Genomic DNA, 13,909 nt, shown 5'->3' with positions numbered 1-13,909 from the left:
CATCGTATCAGACGACTGGATCAGGGGTTGAGAACATATACAGTCCCCTCCAAAAGTATTGGAATGGCGACGCCAGTTCCTTTGTTTTTGTTGTTCACTGAAGACATTTGGGTTTAAGATCCAAAGATGAATATCTAGATGTGTTAAACAACATAGGACGTAACCCCTTTTTGTATCAGACTGCACCATTTTTAGGTAAGTAAAAGTAAAGGAACAGATAGTCAGAAACAGAAAGTAAATTTATTATTTGGTTGTAACCCTTGCTTGCAATAGCTGCATCAAGCCTGTGACGCATTGACATCATCAATTCGTCATATGTAATGCTTTTCCATCCTTTTACTCAGCCTCTCTCAGTTATTGTTTATTTTGGGGGGTTTCTCTTTTCAGTCTCCTCTTCAGGAGGTGAAATGTATGCATTGGCCAGTCTAAAACCTTAAATGGGAAAAACCCTACTTTTTTCCCCTGATGAAGTCCATTGTTGTGTTGGCAGTGTGTTTTGGGTCATTGTCTTGCTGCATGATGAACTCCCTCCCGATTGGTTTGGATACATTTCTCTGTAAACTGGCAGACAAAATGTTTCAGTAGACTTCTGAATTCATTCTGCTGCTACCATCATGAGTTACATCGTCAATAAATATTAGTGAGCCTGCTCCAGAAGCAGCCATTCAAGCCCAAGCCATGACACCACCTCCACCGGGCTTCACAGATGAGCTTATATGCTTTGGATCATAAGCAGATCCTTTCTTTCTCCACACTTTAGCCTTTCCATCACTTTGGTAGAAATGTATCTTGGTCTCATCAGTCCATAATACTTTGTTCCAGAACTTTTGTGGCTTATCTCTGTACTTCTTTGCAAATTCCAATCTGGCCTTCCGATTCTTACTGCTGATGAGTGGTATGGACTCTATTTTTCTGCTCTTGAAGTCTCCTTTGAACGGTGGATTGTGATACCTTCACCCCTGCACTGTGGAGGTTGTTGGCGATGTCACTGACTGTTGTTTTGGGGTTTTTTGTCACAGCTCTCCCAATGTTTCTGTCATCAACTGCTGTTGTTTTCCTTGGCCGAACTGTTTTGTTTCTCAGTACGCCAGTAGTTTCAAGTTAGACATTCCAAATTGTTGTACTGGCTTTGCCCAATGTTTGTCCAGTGGCTCTGATCGATTTTCCCTCCTCTTTCAGCTTCAAAATGGCTGGCTTTTCTCCCATAGACAGCTCTCTCGTCTTCATGTCGGTTTATCCTTTTTAACAAGAAATGCAGTCTTCACAGGTGAAACCCAAGGCTAACAACCAAGAGTAAACATATTGAGCTATTTAATGTTTAAACAATTAATCTAAAAGGTAACACCTGGGCAACAAGAAACACCTGTCAGTCACATGTTCCAATATTTTTGTTCACTTGAAAAACGGGTGGGTGCAAAAAAAAATGTGCTACGTCCTAAGTTGCTTAACACATCTAGATGTAAATACCATGGAATAAAAGCTGAAATTCTGAACTCGTGTCTCATATTCATCTTTTGATCTTATACCCAAATGTCTTGAACAACAAAAACAAAGGAATTGGTCTTGCTGTTCCAATACTTTTGGAGGGGACTGTAGAAAGTCAGTACAGTTTCTCCTTTGTTCCTTTGTTACAAAGTACAGAAACACGTACTTAAAGTAGGAAAAATAGAAGATTTTGTTATGCAGATAAATGTCCCCTCATTGCTACGGATGCATTATCATGGAAGAAGCATTTTACTGTTGTAGATGGTTGTACTGGCGAGACATTGAACACATTTAGTGTTAGGTAGTTTAATTTGTAACAATGAGCCAGTAGTAGTAATGTACTGTGGTATTCCCCTCTGAATTTGTGTGGTCTGGAGTAACATAATGAAAATAGCTGAGTAAAATACAACAACTTCAAAACCGTATAGTGTGTATACATTCCACCTCGATTCTGATGATATTGCAAAAGAAATCAGTAATGTGATTGCTGAATAATGTGAATACTTATGAATTTATTCAGAATTACACCTCTGTAATGTTCAGAAACATACATTACTGTACATGAGAGCAGCTTCCACTGTTTTGAACAATTTTATAATTTGTCCTACCCTCCCCCCTCTGAATACATGATCTTTGTAACAACTCTGAAAGGAAACTGTATTTATCCCTCAGGGTTTCCTTTCTAAAGGGTCAACAGGAGTTATTCTACCTCAAAGGGAGGGAAACTGAGGGGGACTTTTCAGAGTCTGACTCACCCGGGATGGCTGCAAACTGCCAAGTCACCATAATATGGCTCATGATGACAGCCACGTTGTGCCAACATACACACAGGTGGCTGCTAAGGTTTCTGTTTTGGTGCAAGAAAACTGACACTGATAATGATGATTGTAGCGGATGGTGAATAAATGAAGTGGTGCTCATAACTTCTTCTGTTTTAAAATATAATGAATTGATTTTTGAAATATTAGATCTTTTTAGTGGTAGACTTCATAATTAACAACTACATAGGTCTCCTTATAACACTCTTCTCTCATCTGGCGTCTATTGTCTTTCACTTTTCATTTCCTTTATCCTTCTGCCCACAGCCCAGTTTCACCTGACGCCCCTGACAGATACAGCTTGACCAGCCTGTGCCTCTAATAAGTGATACTTTGCAAATATTTAACCTTGCCCCGCATAACATTGCTATGGTGACATGCCAAACATTGCACACCTAAGCAGGCACAGGTTCAGCAGTTACTTAGCAACAGCCATGGAGCAGGTTTTTTAGAGCTAACATGGCTGCTGCAGAAATGTGATGTGTGATGAATTTACCAGGTGATTCATTAGGGTGGAAAGAAAGAGATGGAGGGATGGTTGTGAAGGGGAGAGAAAGTCAGAGAGCTGTTTAAACCCATGTTGACAATATGACTGGGGAAAGTACCTGACTCTCCAAATACAGTATAAATATATATATATATATATGGAGAGGCAAGTACACAGTGTAACCATCTTTATTGCATATATGCCATGTAACAGATAAAGATGATCATTTGTTAGTGGCTATGAACTTTGGAAATCATTCACTGAACACAGACACACACACACACACACACACACTATAACACACTGTGGACGTGCAAACACATACGTTACCATGAGGATCACTGGAAAGGCTTTAAAGGAACAAACTCTCTACCTCTGAGAGGACAGATTTCTGGCTGAAGTCAGAGAGTAAACAGGACTCTCTGGCATGGTGCATAATGTTTTTAGGATTTGTTTATTTTTAGCTTAGCTTTAGCCTATTTTTAATAGTTGTTTTATTAGTTTATTTGACAGAGACAACGCCTGTTGTCTGTTGTCTTTGGCCAGATGTTAAAAAGGAATCCAAGAATTGTATTAATCAATTTTTGGATTGGAATTCTTGGATAATTCATGTATAAATAACAGATGGTAGTTACATGACAAAATCAATAAAAAAAAGTTAATATTAAAGTTATGCACTCTTTTCCGTGTATGCTATGGCAGTGTGAAGGGGAACTTTGAGAAATCCCCACATGTTGTAACAGTTGCTCTCTGTTCACATCAGTCCATACGCTGACTATATCATGAACGCCATTACCAGTAATTGGTGGGTCATCCTTCATTAGATGATGACTGGTCAAAATTTTTTGTGTATGTGTCAGTGTTGAGGAGCCAGAGGGAAACACGAAACTGTCATGTGGCAATCCTAGTCTGGTGTTTTCCTTTATCTAGTATTGCATTGACTCTCCTTTCAACAGGTCAGTCATTGAACAAAGTCTATATCCTGGTTTATTACCCGTCCTTCTCTCCCACTGTCTACCTGTTCTTTTCTAACTTTTGATTTATCAAGGTTGATTCTTGTTAATCATCAAATAATTGAGGTATCATCCCGAAATTAGCGTGTGATATAAAGAATGTGGGGTTATGAAACCAGGCATGATTAATAGAGTGAATTGATGACACTTAACATTTACGTCTGCCTCGTTTAGTCAGTCGCTGACAAAAGCCAGGGCTGGTAATGTAGGATGTCTCTTTGAAGCATGATTACAGGGGCCAGTTGTGTCAGCTCCAACTCCACTCCAGCTGATTTGGATGGTTATAATATAATATTGGTGATCTATGTAAAGTTCAAAGTAATGTCCAGAAAAGATAACCTTTACATGAATAAAACATTACAAAATTATATATATAAAAAAAAAAAACCTCAGAGACGATCGTGAACTCTAGTTGACCCAGGGGAAAAGGTCAGCTTCAGTTTTGTGCCTGGACTTTTCCACAGTGAGACGCCTCTGGTCTGAGGATGACAGACTGAGAGGGTTAAAGATGTACACAGCATGTGTAGCCTGTGGCTCAGATCAGCATGACGCCCGACTGGTTAGACTTGTTTCTGCAGGGGTTTTTTTTTTTTCTTTCTCAAGGCTTGATCAGGCATGATGCAGCTAAACGCTCAAAAGCAATAGTAGAAAAACACACACGTCATTCACTTTATAACAGTTTTGTGAGTCCAAAAACCTGCAGTAATTCACGCCTGGTGAGGACTTGGAGTACTTGTTGAGCTCCCATTTAATGTTCTTCTTCTTTCTTGTTTTTTTTTTTCACAATTCATAGATAAGAAGGAAATATTTGTCCTGCTTCCTCTATCAATACAGAAGTGTGGTTTTGGAGGAATTTCTACTGTGGGCCTAACTTTGTCAAAAGACCAGATGTTCAAATAAAAATAGAAATAATTCATATTTTGTCCTAAATTTTTACTGTAACTGCAATCTAGGATGATATCGTGTTTTCCAGCCTGGAACTTAAAAAGTTGTTTATTAGCCTTTTAGTCTCAGAGGAGTCAGAAGTGGTGGTTTCTTGTAACTGAGTGAAATCTGGAAAGTGTGTGTGTGAGAGTGTGTGTGCGCACATGTGTTTCTATTCTGAAAGAGTGTTTTCTCTGCAGAGTTATACATTTCTCATCCACATCCCAAACAAATTCAGTCAGTGTGAAGTTTTTTCCCCCTCAGGAACAAACAGGCACTTAACAGATGTGGAAAAAAGAAAATCTCACATCATCTTTATGCCACAGTCCCTTCCCACTGACCATGTCGGATTGTGGCACGAAACAATTCTAATTCTGCTGTGCTGTTGATCTGATCTGCTAACCTGGGGACACACAGAAGTACACTTCTCAAATTAAAAATCTGTCCTCTTCCAGGTCAGCTCGTGAGAATGCAGCAGATATATACCTTACCTGTTAAATTTGGAGAGAGCAGAACAGAAAGTGAGAGAGAAAGAGCGAGAGAGAAATGACTCGTGAGATTTGGTTGAGCATAAGAAAAAGATCTGCCTTGTGTTGCAACATGGAGCTTTTTGAACAATTTTGCAACAACTTACAAGTCATAGCTAAAGCATTTAAAGTGGTCTGTGTCTGTTTTTGCACAGCATGTACTGTTCTGTATGCCACTCTTAATGTTCTAGTTAGCACTGTTCCACGTATCCTGATTAGTATTGTAATTACTACTTGTTTTCATTAGTTCTAAACTGAGGGTATTTCACTCCAACATTTGTTCTGGGGATGGTTGAGAGAAAATCTGACTGAATTTACTACTTAATAATAATTAGCCAAACCTGTAGGTGCATTTATATGTCTTTCAAATGCCATCTGTGTTGTTTCAAAATACATGTGGTCATTATAAATCTGTACACTTGGAAACTGTTGAATGGCAATGCTAAGCTACCGGGTACAAAGTAATGCAATGAGCTTTTTGGCTTTTGAAAGAAGCTGCTCCTCTATCCCTTGGATTTACAAAAGACTTAATGTGTCTGTTTCCATTTCTCCACGTGCAAACATAATAATAGTAGCAAAAAGTCATCCCAGAGTCTGACTTTCTCTTGGTAAATATGTTTCAAATACTGAGCTGTCCTTCAAAAACCTCAGCATATTGGCACAGTAAATGCTTTATCAGCAAGTGACCCACCCCTGTGTGTGTGTGTGTGTGTGTGTGTGTGTGTGTGTTTGTGTTTGTGTGCTGCAGGTTCTCTATTAGTTCAAGGTCACCACAGTGTGTTGTCAGGAGATATCAGTGTCCGTCGCTACATTATGACTCACTCAGCGTGGAGGTGTTTTCCCGCTGTGCTGGCCCTCTGGCAGATCCACTGTGATTCTACCACAAATATAGCGGGCTGCCTCCGTGGCTGCCATCCAGGTTTCATCCTGTTGTCCACCGAGCGCTACGTTAGGCTGCAAGAACTCCACAGATGTTTTTAGGGTTTTATTTTTGGGACTGTTTAATCATGGCGTTCTCTTGCCAAAGCTGGAAGGGCATGGCCAGATTTCAGTGCTGCTGACAACACCCAAAAACACAAATCTGGTCCACCAGGACAAAGAAAGAACAAACTGAATAATAGAGAAAATACAGTTTAACATCGGATGTTGACTGAGAGTTTCCAGTGGGGACATCACATGTGGTGTAACATATTAAAGTTTGTCTGTGTAAGCAGAACTGACCTCATAAACAGCAACTAGGTCCGAAAGTACCAGGAAGAAGTACCTCTGATTACAACTAAATTGCTTCCTCTAGCGTGTTGAAAAAAACAGAGGACAGGGTCTTCAGAGTGGCAGTTGTACACCATGTGTGTCCGTGTCAAGCCAGGAAAGACTTTAGACTATCCAAGTTACGGGAAATCATTGACCGGGAACCTTCAGATTTGTTATCACAAAGGCTTCAGTATTGTGCAATACTGTGGTTACAGAATCGATTAAAATGGAATGAGCAGACACAGCTGAAGGAATCAGTTTTAAGCTTGCGCTATCATTCGTCCATTTACTTTTTCTGGCATACAGCACGTCACCTCCCACTGGGATGTTTAATAGATTCTCCCAAGTTCTACTATTTCTCAAAACCTCCGTCCCCACCCCCGGCACCCCCCTCCCTCCATTTCCTCTCTCATTTTTCCAGAGCACCAGCACTCTTCCTTCTCACACGGAAGTGGGGCCCGAGTGAAGAGAGGCAGAAGAATGACTGGGGAGGGATAGACGGGAAGCCACAGACGGAAAATGAAACAAAATGTTCTGAAGTGCAGGCTGAAGTGACTGCCAGGAATTGTACTAGGGGCAAAACTGCCCCCGAAGTTTACAAACTACTCTTGAATCAGATGATAGGTGAAAAACATCCCTGAAAACAGAAAAAAATGGAAATTGTACATCAACAGTCATAACTGTCACATTATGGAGGAAGCATGTTAAGTTTTATAAACTAACTTTGATGAAATTGCCCCATGAATGCTTCAATATGCACCATTAAAAGGTGATAAAGATTTTTGTCACCAGAAAGAAGTGGAGAGAAGAAGGCAAGAATGACAACAGAGGAAAAAGAAGATGAATATTTTTTAATGTTTTCTGACAGCTTCCTGTAAAACTGTTGTTTTACAGCTCAGACTGTGGGAGGGCTGTTTCAAAAGGGAGCTATTCTAGAGAAAAACAAAAACAGTAATCTGTGAGTCTACCCAGAAACTCATGCACTTATATAAAATGGACTTTACTAGGAAATGCATCAATATATTTTTTAACTTAAAAGAAGTTTTCCTCAAAGCCGTTCCTTCACGTTTGATGAGTTTACTCAAAGTCTTGTAAAATCTCTGCTGCTGTACTGGCTGGAGAATATATGACGGTCACAAAGCAATGCTTTTTGTGCTGTGTGGTTTTCTTTATTTATACATACCATAATATACTAAATACCCTCACTGTCTTATTCTGTAGTATTTCATACTTTATATCTGTCATTACTAATGAGTTCTTTCATGCCATATACTGTATATCATTCCTTTTTGTTTTCAATTTACAGCATGTATTATTAACTTGAATCTGTATTATTTATTTGCATCTGTTTATGTCAGCACTTTGGCAACATGTTTTTTCATCAAATCATCACACTCGTAAAGCTTTAGTGAATTCAATTCAAATGATAAATGATCTGTAATAAACTAACTAATGTTCTTTCTGGGTGTTCCACTTTACTTGCTTCAGCTTCATTTATCTTCCTTTAACCTTGTCAGAAGAGGAAGCTTGCAGCTGCAGGGCTTAAGAAAAATATGGCCCTGGTTTCAGGTTTGCCCCATTCCTCTGGTTTCAGAGAAAACCATGTGGCAAACTGTAAGATAGAAGTCTTACAGACATGCCAGCTTGAAGAATCTGGCTCACAGTGCCTAGGATAAAAATAGCTGTATTGAATTTCATTTAACAAGTACCTGATTATAATAATTATTCTAATTAAAAATGGATTTAATGCCGTTACGTTCCATTATGTGTGTAGATGCAACGTCAGTGTCCGCAGAGCAGGGCACCCTAGAAATGTAGCAGAAGTCCTAACCTAGGTGTACAATAATAAATGTAAGCAAAGAACACTCGCTGGCCAATCACAATCAAGTTTCAACCCTCACTGACCCGATTCAACCACAACCTCACCACACCACACGAGGCCAGTCCTCGTGGCCATGTCCAGGACAGAATTTTCTTTCCAGTCCAACCCTGTGTTGTGCCACTATCTTCTCTTATCCCTCAGTCTTGCTGGACTACATTCCAGACGCCACTGATAACACCTCAATGTCTAGTATTAGCCCTACCTTTTTATCTGCACGCCATAGAAGCATTCTGCTCTATGTTTTCTCTGCTTCTTCCTTGACTGTTTCTTTAAAAGGAAAAGTATGTTCTTGGCTGCACTGCCGGAACAACACACACACACACACACACTGGGGGAGAGATCAGAATGAGGGAAGAAGGGAGTTTCACAGATGTGTCTTGGCTAGAATAATAATACTACGTAAGAACAGAGTTTGAGATTTTGTTTCTTTTTCAGAGCTCCCACATGTATTGCAGCTGGATCACAGTCCAGTAGCTGTGAACCCACTTTGATGATTCTTTTTTTTTTTTGTTATTTCATTACTCTTTCTACCTTCAGCCTGGGTCCACAAAGCTCAATTGCATTGCATACTTGCAGTTAAGGTTCTGTCAGGTTGTTCAGTATTGCTGCTGTGGATTAGTTTTAAAAACATGTTTTGTTGCAGTGCATAAATGAAACACTGGATTTGTTTTCATTTAACAGTTCAGCCACCGCTAAGATGATGAGGGGGGTGTCACTTAATCAGTTGAGATGTTTATAACACAGGATAATTTGGCATCAAACATGACGCTGACTCAAACATTTTCAATTGAAATGAGAAATAGTGCTGAGGAGTTTACAGCAAGATGATGGACTTGAAGATAGGCTATGACCCTGGGTACTGAGACAGTTTGGGTTAAGTGAGTCCATAGAAAAATGGAGAAACAAAGCGCTCTGGAGAAACAAAGTCAGTGCAAGGTGCCCTTCCTGGTTGAACTTCTGCTATTGTTCAGTTTTTGCATACGCACACATTTGTTACTACACTTAATGTTTGACTTAATTTTCTCTGGTTTGTGTATCTTACTTACTCTTTAGGAGGATTAGTGAGTAAGTACATATCTGTGTTTGAAAAACAGACATATATGTCACACATACAATTCATGCATATGTAAGAGGTCCAGCAGATGTATATATATCTGTATATATATATATATATATATATATATACACACTTTTTACATTTAAGTATTATGGACAAAAGAAGTAAGTTACTAACATAGTGAAAGAAAATACAGAAAGAGACACAGAAACTCCTCTGTTCTCTGTTCAGTCCCTCAGCTCTCCTCCTCTCTCTCACATACACTTTGTATTTCCCACTACACCACTATTGACACACACACACACACACACACACACAAACACATAGGACCATGGTTGTAACTCTCTCACAATCCCTCTCTCCCACGCACACACACACACACACACACACACACACACACACACACACACATACAGACACACAGTGTCTAAACTGCTCCTCACTCCTCACATTTGAAAGACTCTCTTGTAAAGTGTGTGAGGAGTGTGGTGGTGTAAAGATGTATTGGGATGGTAGAGTGTGCGTAGATGGTGAAAACACATGATCATGTTCATATGTCACATTCCAGATCATCTTAGCAAATCAAAAAAGTTGGAAATCGCACATTTAGAGATGTTACTGTGGGCCAACACTCATATTCCAATTACATCATACAAGGTCCACTTAAAAACAGTCTTTGGCACACAGGTTGGTACATCAGCAGAGGAACTTTGATACATGCAAAAGCATCAGTGATACTGCAAATGACAACTAAATATGTCCCACAGATATGAAGTGAGGTCTTGTTGTGTTTATGCAGCTTTACAGGGATTAAATGTGGCGCACTAACACTGGCAATGGTGGCAGACTATCTGGACAGTACAAATGTAATTACAACACATGTTATTGTTCTTCATAGACCAATATGTTGTCCATGCTGGTGGACTTATCAAATTATAGAATTATCAAATTTTGGCAGAAAGCTATTGTGGCCATAATTAGAAAGGCTGAATCAAAGACTGTATGATGACTCAAGAATAAACAGGCTGTTCTTATAATGAAATCCCCTAATGAATTTGAGCAGTAGACAGTGTGCATTCTCCTATAAACTGTCGATCAGGTTTGTCAAGTCCCACCTGTCAGGTGACAATGACAGTGCAGTTTAACTTCATCATTTCAACTTCACAAATACACAAGCTGCTCTGGCATCTTCGCTGTTGTTTGACCTTCTGGAAAATTCCAAATTTCAGACTTCCAGTTTGTTTCCAGTAAACACATGCATGCACTAAAGCCAAAGATTTATCCTACTTAAGAGCTTTGTTGTTTATGACAGGTGCCAGGTTCTCCATCAGGTCTTGTGACTTTGTTTTGGAGCTCTAGTAAGTGTACAAAGAGGTTGTTGAGAAAAGGGAGCAAAGTGTGGCGACAACCCAGTTTCTGATAATAATCCTGGGACTAAATCTGGGTGTCTATTCCGTTCCTATGGGTGTCCTTCAATCTGTCATCAAGACAGATAAAAGTGCCAAAACCTTCATTGTGATGCTAACTGGGTCAAAATGCTGTGCTGTGACAACACCTAAACATATGCTGTTGTTTACTCGTGAACTGATGTTCATTAGGCACACATACACATTCCTCAGCAAAGCATTTAGAAACACAACAGAAAACAGGAAAATAGCCACAGTGCTGCTGATGTTACAAGATGGTAACCAAGGAGATTTTAGGGGGGAGGGGACACAGAGACCACAAACACAATGAAAAAAGTGTAACTGTGGAAAGAGTAAACTATAAGTGATAAAGAAAACAACATGGATCCAAACATTTCCCGACATAAAAAAACCAAACATGCTACATTACACAGTTACCACAAATGTGTGTATCTGTTTTTGAATGTGTGTATGTGTGTGTGTGTGTGTGTGTGTGTGTGTGTGTGTGTGTGTGTGTGTGTGAGGCCTAGAGACAAGTTGTAGGGTGTGGCCTGGCGTTGCTTAAGTTTGACAAAGGCGAGGTCTTATGACATCAGCAGGTGAAACCAGTTTTCAGTTTGTGGCAGGAAATGATGCAGGCACAAGTGTGTGTTTGTGTATGTGGGTTCAGCAAGAAAACAATCCTTTTATCTCCATGCTGGTTTGTGGGTTAAAACAATGAAGAAAACAATTTTTACACGCTGTGTTTAAAAAGGTAAAAAAAAGGTAACAAAAACAAAACAGGAAAAGGCCACGATTCTTGATTCAGTGTGAACTGAAGCTCTTGATAAAGTGGAACCTCCTCTTAGCAGACTGCAACAGGGTGGACTGCGTTTTTTGACTGGCAGTTAAAGTCGTGGTTGGGCTGACCATGTTATATAATGGACTGAGTCTATGAGTCTATAGTTTATATGACAGATGACACTCACACACACACTGGCCTAGGATGTGTCAGGGAATAGGACTAGACTCAAAGACACACACACACACACACACACACACACACACACACACACACACAAGGTTGGTGAGTCAGTGAGGAATGTGTGCTGTGGGGTTGAGCAGAGCTGAGTGCTCACCATGAGGACAACAGCTGGGACCCTTCATACTGGTGCTTGACAAGCGAAAAGGAATGCACACGCATTACTCAGAACTGTCAATCTAAGGTCAATCTTGAACTTATCTGTGTTTTGCAGAGCTGAAAAAAACATTTAAATGCACCAAGCACTGGCTGCGAAAAAAGCCATTTATCAATGTACAATCAAGCTGAGGTTTGTTTAAGCATTCATACAATGTCCAGGATCAACTGCAAAAGCATAGAAGTTTTATTATACTTAAGGTAACAAAGTAAAAATACTGCCTCTGCAGCAAAATGCCCCCTGTGATTGTTGACACTGCTACATCAGTATGTAAGCACCATTTTCCTTTCATGGCTGCTTGAGAAGGAATCACTTCCACTACTATATGTCCAGTTTGGTAGCTCAGCCCAGTGGCTCTTTCAAAGGGTCAAAGGGTCGCAAAAATAAATCTGAGAGGGTCATGAGATTGCTAATGGGTGAGGAAAGAGGTAAGAACAAGTTCTGCTGAACAATTCAAAATAAAGATTTTGTCTAATCTTTTTCTATGCTTTTTTGTATAATTTTGGATAATTTGGCCACTCTGGGCCTCTAACTGTTATTTAAAACTATCTAAGAAATGTAGGGGTGAAATGTCTCTGGTGGAACTGCTCACAATTCATTAACATCTGAAACATGACAAGGTTCTGCAACACAGCTTTTTATATGAACAGGTTGGGAACAACTGGTTTAATCTTATGTTTTATCTGCTGAGTGCATGGTTTTAAGTGTAAAATCTGCCCTGTAAATTACCAGTGACTACAGCTGAATAACTATAGAATTAATTAATATAACACGTAAAGACTGGCACTCCTTCGTATCAGCAGCAGGAACCAACAATAAATGACAGAAGCTGTTACAGGAAAGAGTCTTACAAAAAGTGCCTGTTAAAATTTAACAAAAACTGACTGGGAATCTGTTGCCACAGTTTATTCCCAGTTCCTCTCCCATGTTTCCATTTCACAATAATTCTTCTCCTTGAAAGCCATGATGGATTAGTCACTGGAAGAACTGGGACTTTTCCCAATGGGCCGCTACACAACTTGGGCCAGTGGCTCAATATGAAATAATAAAACATCAGAGAGAGACAGAGAGCGAGAGAGAGAGAGAGAGAGAGAGAGAGAGAGAGAGAGAGAGAGTAAGTCCAGTTTTTAAATACCAGTCAAGTTTTACATCATAAGTGGTAGGTAGGAGATAACAGTACGTTTGTCTGAGTTTATTCAGCAGGATAATGTTCTACAGCTTTGTTTTCTGTTTAGGTTTCATAAGAAATTCAAGTTATTTTACAGATATTTAAGTATGCAATGTCAGTGGAAAGGAAGAAAAAGACACTAAAATTCAAAATGTGCATGTAAATAACAATTAGACTATTGCATTACAGAATTTTATAAATTGAATTCATGTGCAGGTGTTTGTATTTCATGTGATGTTCTACAAATCATCATAGTTAATCTCTGTTTACTACATGATTCTCGTAAAGATGAGTGTTGGTGGGCCAGTCTTCGTCAAAAGTCCCAGGCCCTGCTTGAGAGTTTGTTTCAGTGTTTCCACTCTGTTCTCCTTAGTCAGCTGGTCAGCTCTTACAGAGGAATGAACCCAACAACATTCAACAGTTTTGTGTTACCCAGAATATCACCCTATAACATAACTTTCTTTATTACAGCTGACATTTTTTTCCCCATGCACTCAAAATATCACAGTCATCATCGTGCATGAAGGCCAATCTATTCGGCAACATCTAAAAATACACGGGATTCAAATAAAAACATTGCATTGTCAAATGGAAAATTTTTCATACTGTTTGACAAGACTCAGACGTTATTATTACATTCATCTACAATATAAAAAAAAAAAAGTGTTGTAATCACAAGGACGCTCCCACAACTGCAGTGACGGGAAATAAGG

The sequence above is a fragment of the Trachinotus anak genome, unplaced genomic scaffold (genome assembly GCF_046630095.1).
Source record: "Trachinotus anak isolate AG129_WGS33_773 ecotype Australia unplaced genomic scaffold, CSIRO_AGI_Tana_v1 ptg000014l, whole genome shotgun sequence".
NCBI lineage: Eukaryota > Metazoa > Chordata > Actinopteri > Carangiformes > Carangidae > Trachinotus > Trachinotus anak.
The sequence above is the reverse complement of the archived record's forward strand: the minus strand, read 5'-3'. Positions refer to the sequence as shown.